This window comes from Chelonia mydas, chromosome 4, assembly GCF_015237465.2.
Source record: "Chelonia mydas isolate rCheMyd1 chromosome 4, rCheMyd1.pri.v2, whole genome shotgun sequence".
Lineage (NCBI taxonomy): Eukaryota > Metazoa > Chordata > Testudines > Cheloniidae > Chelonia > Chelonia mydas.
The window spans coordinates 60,043,241-60,054,318 of record NC_057852.1 but is presented as its reverse complement, the minus strand read 5'-3'; the positions used below and the strand labels follow the sequence as shown (position 1 = coordinate 60,054,318).

At 42.0% G+C, this 11,078-nt stretch overlaps 1 long non-coding RNA gene across 2 annotated transcripts; it reads left to right on the top strand.

The window, feature by feature from the left end:
• Positions 1–3,546: 3,546 nt before the first annotated feature.
• LOC119565994 lies at positions 3,547–10,874 on the top strand. Of its 2 annotated transcripts, none has more exons than XR_005224996.2 (4): positions 3,547–3,587; positions 4,318–4,401; positions 8,507–8,585; positions 9,942–10,873. It is a non-coding gene; the product is annotated as an uncharacterized LOC119565994 (long non-coding RNA). The 2 variants fall into 2 exon arrangements; XR_006290660.1 differs by lacking the exon at positions 3,547–3,587 and adding an exon at positions 3,764–3,918 and having other exon boundaries at positions 9,942–10,874.
• The last annotated feature ends 204 nt before the right edge of the window (positions 10,875–11,078 follow it).

The following is an 11,078-nucleotide window of genomic DNA, read 5'->3' as shown; positions in this document are numbered from 1 at the left end:
AGGGGTTCTGTCACCACTTGCCTTCCAACTTTGGGTGCCTTAATGCTGTGCTGCTGTGGCTCAGAGCTCTGACACCAGTAGCCAGCCTACAAGCATAAAGGTCTTAACCTTGGCTTCCAGCAGCCTAGTTATTCCTTGCAGGGTGATTTCAGCAGCCCTCTCCAATCCAGGGTATCCCCAAATCCCTCTCCCCAAGTTCTTAGTACCAGACACTTGAACTTTTCATCACCTCAGAAGGAGTGAAACCTGCCTCCAATCATCAGTTCACTTTGACACACACTTCACACAGGTTGCACACCAGAGACCTGCTTGCGGTAGAAATAAACAAATGTTTATTTAATAGAAAAATCATAGATTCCAAGGTGGAATAGTGAGGAAAAGCAACGACATAAAAGTTACACAGAAAATAAACATAAAGACTCTTGGGCTTTACACTTCTATATTAGTTAAATTCTGTTTTCTAATACAAGTTACCTATTGCCTCTGAACAGTTTCTGAGAGGACCCTCTGTCCTAGAGGGGATTCAGCCTTTCACAGACAGCACCCTGCTTCAATGCTGGCCCTCATTTCTGGACAGTCTTTACTTCAAACCCTCTTTCCTTTTAGCAGGGTTTGCAGGTTTTCCCCACCTGCCACTTTCTCTCAGATGGGTAATTCATGTCTACACAGCGTGGTGGGAACTCCTTCCTTCCTTAATTTTCAAAGACTAGCATTTTCTTTTTAGTTTCAATGTTCTTCCATACACTTCAGTGGTCCCCTGTCTTCCCCTAGGTTGTACAATGCTAGGCTTGCAATTAGTTTCATGTGAATAACTAGCCTGGGAGGTGACCCTCCCTGATTACTTCACCCATTGTGAGGTGATGCTGCAGTTGCACCCTACTTACAATTACAGTGTTCTACACACACATTCATAACCATCACCTCCTAATGACCATTAAGTTCAGAACATTACAAGCTTTCATAAAAGACCTTACCAGACATATACTTAGATACAATAACATTGTATAAACTGGTTGATTCAGATGTTTATACTGGGGAGTTGAGGCACCCTGTTCTCCCCATGAGGAGTCTGGACCCTGATTGTCACAATGGGGAACAAATATTTAATAATGGGCTTGTCTGTCTAGCAGAGAAAGGTATGACATGATCCAAAGACTGAAGTTGAAGCTAGACATATTCACACTGGAAATAAGGCATTAATTCTTAATGTGAGAGTATTTAACCACTGGAACAATTTACCCATGGTTGTGAAGGATTCTTTACCACTGACAATTTTTAAATCCAGATTGGATATTTTTCTCATAGACTCATAGACTTTGTCAGAAGGGACCATTATGATCATCTAATCTGACCTTCTGCACAACACAGGCCACAGAATCTCACCCACCCACTCCTGCAATAAACCTCTCACCTATGTCTGAGCTATTTAAGTCCTCAAATCATGGTTTAAAGACTTCAAGGTGCAGAGAATCCTCCGGCAAGTAACCCAAAGGAAATACCTCAGGAATTATTTTTGGGGCTCTCTATGCTCTGTGTTATACAGGAGGTCAGACTAGATGATCACAGTGGTCTCTGCTGGCCTTGGAATCTATGAATCTGTAGCAACAGTAGTGAGGAATGCCTTTTTGTCCCACATCTAGCTAGTAATTAGCCAGGAAGTTGCACCCGTTCTTTTTGGATGAGGGCACTGTAATCTATGCTTTAGTCACCTCCAGGCTGGACTACTGCTACTGTCTCTCCCTAGAGGCTCTTGAAGAGACTCACTCAGATCCCAACAGCCTGTCTTCTGAGCAAGAAATAATTATAACCCATTATATCAGTGCTCTGGGACTTCTGCTGGCTCCCCATCCATTGAAACCAAAACCATTTCAAAGTGCTGGTCACCACCTACAAGACATTAGGAGAGCTGTGGGTGTTCAGCACCTTTGAAAATAGGACGCTAGAGTGTCTAAATCTGGTGCCCCAAAACTGAAGCACTCAAAATTAGAAGTGATCTTTGAATATTGAGCCTTGGGCAACTCAAGGCCCAAGGCTGCACAGACAGTCAGAAGCAAATCTTCTGACTCCTAAACTGTGTTCTTTACTTCATACCAAATGCAAAATGACATGCACTGCAATGCAGGCACACTGTACTGCATGACTTGTTTGTTCATCAGGAAGGAATGCCTATGATATGTTTCTCCATGGAAGAGACTTATATATGTTTGACTTGATGATAGAGAATGAGCTGTGTGCAAAAATATAAAAAGAGGAACAACTGCAAGGCTTGCTATTATTATTGGGGCAATATTCCAGATTGCCCATTGAGTTTGGTGCTGTAGACATAGGAACGAGTGTAATGCTTTCTTCTAACCTGGTCCAGTCACAACCAAGGCTCTCACCACCAGAGCTACTCAGAAAATGTCTGGAACAACTGAAACAAATAACTGTTGCACTTGACTTACTGGTAATTTTGACCTTCTAGAAGGCATTACCTCTAGAAAATCTACTAATTTTAGTTTAATTTTGCCCAGATTCACTGTCACATTGTATAATATCTTCACAGTTCCCTTATAATCACTGTTCTGCTCTCTGCCCATTTTGTTTGTTTTTCTTACCATTTCCTGAGAGTTTTGAAATAAATATTTAGAAATAAGGTAACAAAGTGCCCAAGACAGGATTTTCTGCTTCAGAGAACTGGGATGAAAATTGTGTGCAGCTATACAAAAGAAAAATTAACATACCCTTTACAAACTGTTATACAAAATAGCAGGCATGTAGTTCTTCCTTGGCCAATAAGTAAGCTGCTTTGCATAAATTACAGAGATGCATTACGGAGTCTGGGATAAAAATACCAAAAGAAGAAAATACTTTAAGGAGGCAAACAATCACATCTTACAGTATTTATGAAGTACAGGACTGCAGCTTTCCCTCTGGAGTTTTTAAAAAAACTCTATTAAATTATACTTCAACTCTAGTTTCAAGAAGGTATTTTTAGAAGCAATTACACTAAGAGGTTTAAGCTTCATAGAAACTAATCTATGAGAATCTCTGAAGCACCTCAGATAGGTGAGTAAAGCAACTGATCTTTGAAATGAAAGGGAAATAAATCTGTGTACTGGAAAAAAGTGTGGCCTATAACTAGAGATGAAGAAAGCCATTACAGAAATGCTGGTGAATTTGCATGTATAGACACACTCTATGTGGAGAGTAGGACAGGCATTTATATCTCCTTGTGCTCTTCTTATTGGCCATTAACGGTTGGATGGGACAAACTATCTATCATCTATCTGAGGAGTTCAGTTTAATTTAAGACATCTTTTCCCTTAGGGGTTACTCTCCTCCATCCCATGGTTTTTCCCATGATTTCCCAGCGGGCACTTTATGTTGTAGCAATAAGTAAGGGTGGGAAAAATTAAATGCTATGCTTAAAAAAAGTTAAAAATCATTACAAAGGTTTTTGTCTATGCTTTACAGTTAAACCCTTACATGTAGGCAGAAAGTTTTATAATTATGGACTTTGGATGGCAGACTCTAGGGACTCGATTAATCATTGCCCTCCTCCTTACGTAATTATTTGCACTGATAAGAAGGAAGAAGTGGGCTCTGTAAGTGCAAACTATTATCAATAAATCATTGTCTCAGTGAATTTACTTCTCATGAAAAAAAGTATATATTTTATCATAACATCTGAGCAGCAAACTTTCCATTAACCAATGTTAAAAATTAACTTAGGTATGTTTTGTATTTTGATTTGAAGTTCACTTTTTCTTTCCTTCTGTAGTACGCTCGCTCTCTTTCTTTCTCTGCTTCTTTTTCAGGATCTGTGTTTTCCTTCAGACCTTTTCTAATGTTGAGTAATTTATAGTTTTATTTTTTCATCTTTCTGTCATGCTGAGAAGACCTTTTTCTCTTTAGCAGCTCATTTTTCCTTTTGGAGTAAGTCACTCTCTTTCTCTCATGTTCATTTGTTTTATCCCTGTATTTTTTATTTCCTCACTCTAGCTTTCTTATTTTTCCTTTAGCCAAGTCCGTCCCTTCTCTGTAAATACTTCCCTCAAGTACCTTCCCTGCTTCTTCCTTCATTCTCCCTCCAACCATCTGTCCTCCTCTCTGCATGTTCCTCCAGTCCCTCCTTCCTCTAACATGTTCCTTTGTGTTTCTTTTTCACGCTTTCCTTCCAGACCCTCGCAACACTTCCATAGGACCTGGCCAATCAAGCTTCCCCTGCTCCTATCAGTAGAGTGGCAATCAGCCTGCAGAATCCCTTCTAGTGCCCATATGCTGTGTAGATTACTGAGGAGTACTCATTCCTTCACATTTTGCTGTGATTCTCAGGAGGAAGTGGACGTCACCACCACTCCCTGATGAGAAGAGCTTATCTGCATTAAGGACTGGGAGCTTCAGTCTCAACTGCTAAAGGTCTGAAAAAGTGCTACTATGTATGAGACTGTTCTGCTGGGATCCCAGCACCTAGGGAGATCTAAACTACAGTGGCTTTGAGTCATTAAGTTTGGATCCAGATTGATTTTCAGAGGTTTTTGGAGCTGAAGTTTTTCAGCCAGGTGAGGGGGATTAGCAGAAGACTCCTTGAAGTCCATTAGGGATCTCACTAGGCAGATCAAATCTAACTGGGAAGCACTTATGATACTTACAGTAATGGACACTACAGAAAACCTTAAAAGAAAGATTTCTGAAGCTCATTAGCCTGGAAACAGAACTAAATTAAATAGTGCTGGGGAGCCTCATATGTGAGCATGTACAGTTTAGCAGCTGAGAATCTAAAGTACTAGGAGAAGTGACCCACCCTATAGTGATAGTCCCCAAATAATTTTAAAGGCAGTCTGTTTTTAAGAAAGCGTCTATTTTACCTGAGATAAATACAGATATTTTCCCTTGCCCATTTGTATGTGAACAGGTGTGTACACTGTGTGGGGTCATTTTCATGTGTACCCATTTTTACCTTGGCCAGCTGCTTTCAGATCCAGGTTAGAACAAGCATTAACACAAACGTGTGTAATTAACTTATGTTTGAGGTTTTGCATTGCGGGTTTCTTTAAAAGCAAGAGTTGAGTTTCACATGTTTACGGGCCTTGTTCTGAACAAAGCATGCAAGGATTTAATGGGCCACATGCTGCATCTTTAGTACGAGTTGAAATGCCTGCATGTTCCTTCAGCCGATAAATATATTAAAATTTAAAGTGTGGGGTTTTGTGGAGCTGCACTTTTCTGATGGCCACATTATGTTACCCTATGGTGTTGAAGAGCAGTAATGAAGTATTACATTTTTGGTCTTCTTTGATCATGAGTCTCCTTCCTCAGGGTGATGGCCTGTTGAAAGCCTTGCACTTCTATTCTAAAGTACTTATATGGGCCCATCACTATGACCTTGAGCACCTCACAGTCTTTAATGCATTTGTATGACAGGTTGGGCCCCTTGGGATGCCACCTGACAAGTTGAGAGACCACTGAGTCCACCTGTTATGCCAGCCTGGGACCCTTTTTTACCTGTCTTGCTGAGCCAGGCCATTAAGCCTCCTCCAGCAAACACGCAGGCAGGGCCACATGCAGCTGCAGACCAAAACAGACACTGAGATCAGTTCTGGGGCGGCTCAGCTTAAGGGATTTGTCCCAGCACTCAGATGTCCACCTCCCTTGGAGTGCAGACCCAAAGGTATATTATGAAACCCACCTCCTCCCTCAATGTGGAGGAAGATATGCACAACTTCTCCACCCACCTCGCAGTTTGAAGTTACAGAAACAGGGTTTAAGAAGAAACAAAACAAATTTTATTAACTATAAAAGGCAGATTTTAAGTGCTTAAAGGGGTAGCAAACAGAACAAAGCAGATTACTAAGCAAATAAAACCAAACATGCAAACTAAGCTTGTTTCACTTAAGGAATTGGTTACAAATAGTAATTTCTCAACCTAGATATTGTTGCAAGCAGATTACAGAAAGTCTTGAAAGGCAGATACGCTAGTCTCCAGCTTGAAACTTCAGTTAGTATTACTCAGAAGCTGGACACCCTTCCAGCTTGGGCTCAATCCTTCTCCCCCCCCCCCCATTCAGTTCTTGCTTCCAGCTCTTTTTCAGTGTCTCTTAGGGTGGAAAGGCAGAGGAGGACCATGATGATGTCACTCCCCTGCCTTATATAGCTCTTGTGTAAGGCAGGAACCCTTTGTCTTCTAGTGGAAAACCACTGGCATTCCAAAAGGGGAGGAGAGGTATCCAGCACCAGGTGACTCAGACCCATGTCTCTGCAGGGCTGTGGCAGCCATTGCTCATAGGCTGTCTCCAGCATCCACAGGAAGACTAAGCCCTTTCACAGTCCATGGTCTCTGCTAATGGCCCATTAGCCCTGTCTGGCTTTTCCATTGTTGCACCTGAAGAGCTCGTTGGGGCTGACACCCAAAGTAACACATTTGAAATACAGATACATAGTTAATATTCCTAACTTCAGATACAGAAATGATACAGGCATACAAATTGGATAATCACATTCAGTAAATCATAACCTTTCCAATGATACCGTACGTGAGCCATCTTGCATAAAGTATATCTCAGTTATGTCATATTCATATTATAAGCATATTTTCATAAAGAATATGGAGTGAAATGTCACAGTATTTATCCTCACAAACCCCCATGAGGTAGGAATATGCTATTATCTCCATTTTATGGATAGGGAAGGGAGGCACAGAGAGGCTCAGTGACTTGTCCATGGTCCTACACGAAGTCTGTGGGGAAGCAGGAAATTGAATCCCAATCCCCTAAATTCTACATGAACGCCCTAATCACTGAACCATCCGTCCTCATGTCACATTGACTAGACTATAGACGGGGTAAAATTGAAGTTTTAATACAGAGCCTGCATTTTTCTGTTTAAAAATGTCAATACATGCAATGGAACTTGTCAAAACATTTAGTTCAAAAACAGACGAAATGTGGCCTGTTTTCAAAAAACAAATATTTTAGTTTCTTCGCTGGTTTTTGTTTGTTTGTTTGTTTTGTTTTTGTTTTTTTTAAATTAAGCTTTTGAAAAACCAAAAGTAATCTGAAAACTGAATGATTTGTTGGGTTTTTTGGGGGGTGAAAACAAAAATCTTTCCATCTTTTGACATTTTTTGTGCAAAATACTTATCACTTTCCAACCAGCTTTAATGTAATAATATTTTCTGCTTACACTGCATTTCATCTGACAGTCTCCAAAGGCTTTATAACATTTACCCACCTTTATTAACCTCATTTCACAGAGGAGGAATTGAGGCCCAGATAGGTTAAAATGACTTGCCCACACTCACACAGCAAATCAGAATGAGAGTTGGAGCTGGATTAATGAGGTCCCCTGTGACCTCACTGCCATGTGCCCCTCCCTCCTTTGAGTAACAGCATCCAGGGCCATCCACACAAGTGCTGCCGGCTGGGCTGATGGGTGGTTCAGCACCATTCCCCTTTAGACAGGCTAAGCCTCCCCCTTTCCACACTGCCCACTTTTGTTCACAACATAAAAGGGTAGAAGCTTTTAGATGAAAGCTCAGATTATGATTTTATCATGTGATTCCAGGAACTGGGACCCGAGGCATGGGCCAACAGTACCTATGCTTTCATCTAACCCTGGGTAGAGGATCCTGGTCTTGTGAAGCCCAGTCCCTTGTTCTAACAGTTAAATAATGCCTAAATATTGTGGTGCTGGTTGCAGACAGCAGTATCAGGGCTTTACTGTGTTTTTCACATTCATTGACTTTCAGACCGTGCACAATTTCACTGCACATCCACGCATCACTGAACTAATAGTTATATATTTTGGATTAAGTCTAAATACTTAGAGTTTCTATCTTTCAAGGTCTTTCAGGTTATATCCTGTTATCTTTGTCTGGGTGCTAAACAGATTTAAAGTCTCTGGACCATCCCTTAAGAGTCTAACAATAGGATTAGAAAGACCATTTGTAGGGTTGTACATAAAATACACATCAGAAAGATTAGTGTGGGCTAGCCATTGCAATGTATGGTGAAACTATCAAACTATGCATTATTTTCCAAAGGCTTTTTATAAATGTAAACCTTACATGCTTTTAATCCATTCCTTTAAAGATTATATGCACTGAAAAAGCCATTTTTCTATTGTGGCAAATGAGCATAAAGCATTAGAGACTTTTCTGTACATATTGTATACAAATTATACATGTTGATGTATAAATCAAAACAAATGATAAGTGAATACATAATACAGTGAAAAAACAGATATACAATATTTAAAACAGAGTGTAAAGGTTCCTTGTTATACCACGCATTTGCAGGGTGGTCATTACATAACAGAAGGAACACATTTTAATATTTCATGTAAATATCACCCTGTGCTAAACAGCCTTCCACATTAAAAAGGTTTAACTATTCTAGATCCACCCTTCCTTGAATATGAGTAAAGCACCTACAGATAGAGAAAACGTGCAAAGTGTAAATTGTCTCATCAAAGCTCATTTTTACAAACTGCCTGCTTGAGTTATTTTTTGCTTTCCAACATGCAGTTTTAACCGGAGTGCGGAGCCAGTTTTTGACAAGACGTAAAATATCTGATATGACCCATTAAACAGAATGAAAAGATCGGTAAGTACCTACCTTGTCCTCATTTTCTTTGGGTTCAGCTCTTGTACCTTTTTCAGTCTTGCAGCACTCCCATGGTGCTGGCAGACCCACAGCACAGACCTGACTGATACATTGTGACAAACTCTCAGCCTCCCTTCTGTTTAGCGTCAATGTAGATTGCTCGACTTTGTGTGTTTATTTCCAGACAGAGGCGTTATTGTGAGAATAAAGAACCATCATGAGAAACGATGGATCTTGTTAAGGCACACTGTGTTCTTCCAACATGTCAAAGAGAATTTGTCTATTCACCAACTACCGGCTTTGGCTGTAGGTCACTAGGGTGCTAATGCCAAGCAAGGCTAAAGGCCTTGATAGGATTTAGGGGTAATCTTAGGAAGAAAGAGTGAGAACAGATATTATTAGCATTTGGATAGGCAATTACTAATCCAGCAATAATACAATCTGGGTGGAACAGAAGACAGTACAAAACTGATTAACCATTTCACTCACAAATACAAATGAAAGAGGTTTCTGCCAAGTGGAGGGGTGGGGAAACCCGGTGGACCAGTTTATATTCCATCTTAGTCCCACGGCCCACCGGGGATATCAGCTGGCGGCTCCTCCATTGAGCCACGAGCATGGGCGTGTACTTGGAGCGGTTCACCTCTGTCCCTGAAGCCTGTCCCTTTGGTGGTGCGAGGGAGACCCTGGCGCACACATATCTTCAGTGCGCCAGGCTGCAGCCCCTTTTCCGGCTCCTCCAGAACCTCTTATTGAGGTTCTGGCTGCACTTTTCCCCGCACTTGTTTATTTATGCACACCCGATTCGAAGCCCCACAAAGTCGCGGGACCACCTCGTCAATCTCCTCCTAGCCACGGCCAAGGTGGCCATTCGTAACACCAGGGAGAAGAGGTTGGCAGGGGGGCAGCCTGCGACTGTGAGGCTGTTTTTCGCTCCTTTATCTGTTCACACATCCAGGCAGAGTTCCCCTGGGCAGCGGCTGCTGGCTCTCTTGACGTCTTCGAGGAGCAATGGGCTCCGGGGTTCTTTGCTTGGTGTCCCCTTCAGGTTCCCTAGTTTTGGCCTTTTGACCCCCACGCCTTTCCGTTATTGCATTTGTTGTCCCCCGCACTCAGTTGGGTTCCGGGTTTAGTAGCCCTTCCCTAGGCTGGGGGAGGGGCTTTTAGCAGTGGGCGAGCTAGCGCTCGCCCACGTCCCAGTGCTCAAAAGGACCACTCTCTTATATCCTTCTGGTCGGACTCCGTCACAATACATATTCCATGTTTTCCTCTCTCTCTAGGCATTTCCATGTGTAGTTTTTCTAGCTCTAACACTATTTATCTCAATGGTAAGACTAAATCCTGTTCTTATTACAGGTAAGCAAGCAGCAAGAAAACACAAGAGTAAACCAGCTATGCTCAGCATATCTCCCAAATCCTAGTCCATACATTGCTCTGCAAAAAAAAGTCAACTAAACTGCATTTCATGGATTATTATTTATCAGTTATTTTGCAGTAATGCTGAAAGGGCCTGGTGAGGACTGGAGCCCAATTGTGTTATATTCTGTTCACACACAGCAAGACACAGTCTCTTCCCTGAAACGCTTACAATCTAATCATACATTGCACCGGGACAGCAGCATTGAAAGGTCAGTTCTGATCAGGTTGTTATAATTGTTTCAAACACTGTACCGAATAGACTTAACTAGATCTGTAGGAACCTTCTGCTCCCACACAATCACACTTCTATATTTGCTATAGCTGTAATTTAAAACAGGCTTATACTTCCTGAAAAACGGATGTGTTGATCTATGAAGTAACATTTGTCTTCACTTGTAAGACAGGGAGATGGGAACATAACATTTATGATTCTACTGCTCTTGAGTTATCACTGCTCACTATCCTCATGAAGATTAGTGTCATAACAAAGATCAGCTGTCATGGATTCCTCACAGATGCCAAGAACAGAAAAAAAATAAAATAAAAATCAGAGTTTAAAGACAGAAAGCCCATATCACTGAAAATAATGAGTGAACTGCTTAAGGATTTCCTGGTTGTATGCCTGAATGAGCACAAATCATTCCAAAACTTCAGTTATTCAGGCCAAGGGAAAGATCTGAAAATGACACATGGTCAAGTGTTGACCCAATAGGTCTGGCTAGACTCAAGGCTAAATTTAAGCCTATGATGTTGATTCTAGGTCAGGGGCAGGCAAACTTTTTGGCCTGAAGGCCACATCAGGTTTCAGAAATTGTATGGAGGGCCGGTTAGGGGAGGCTGTGCCAGGCTGTGCCCCTGCCCCCTATCTGCCCCCCCTTGCTTCTTGCCCCCTGACAGCCCCCCACCCCTGGGACTCCTGCCCCATCCAACCCCCCATTCCCTGAAGGGCCCCCCAGGACCCCAGCCCCATCCACAAACAAACCAGCTCCCTGTCCCCTGACCGCCCCCAGAACCCCTGCCCCTGACTGCCCCCCACCCAGGGGCTGCTCTACCAATTTTGCCGCCCCAAGCAGT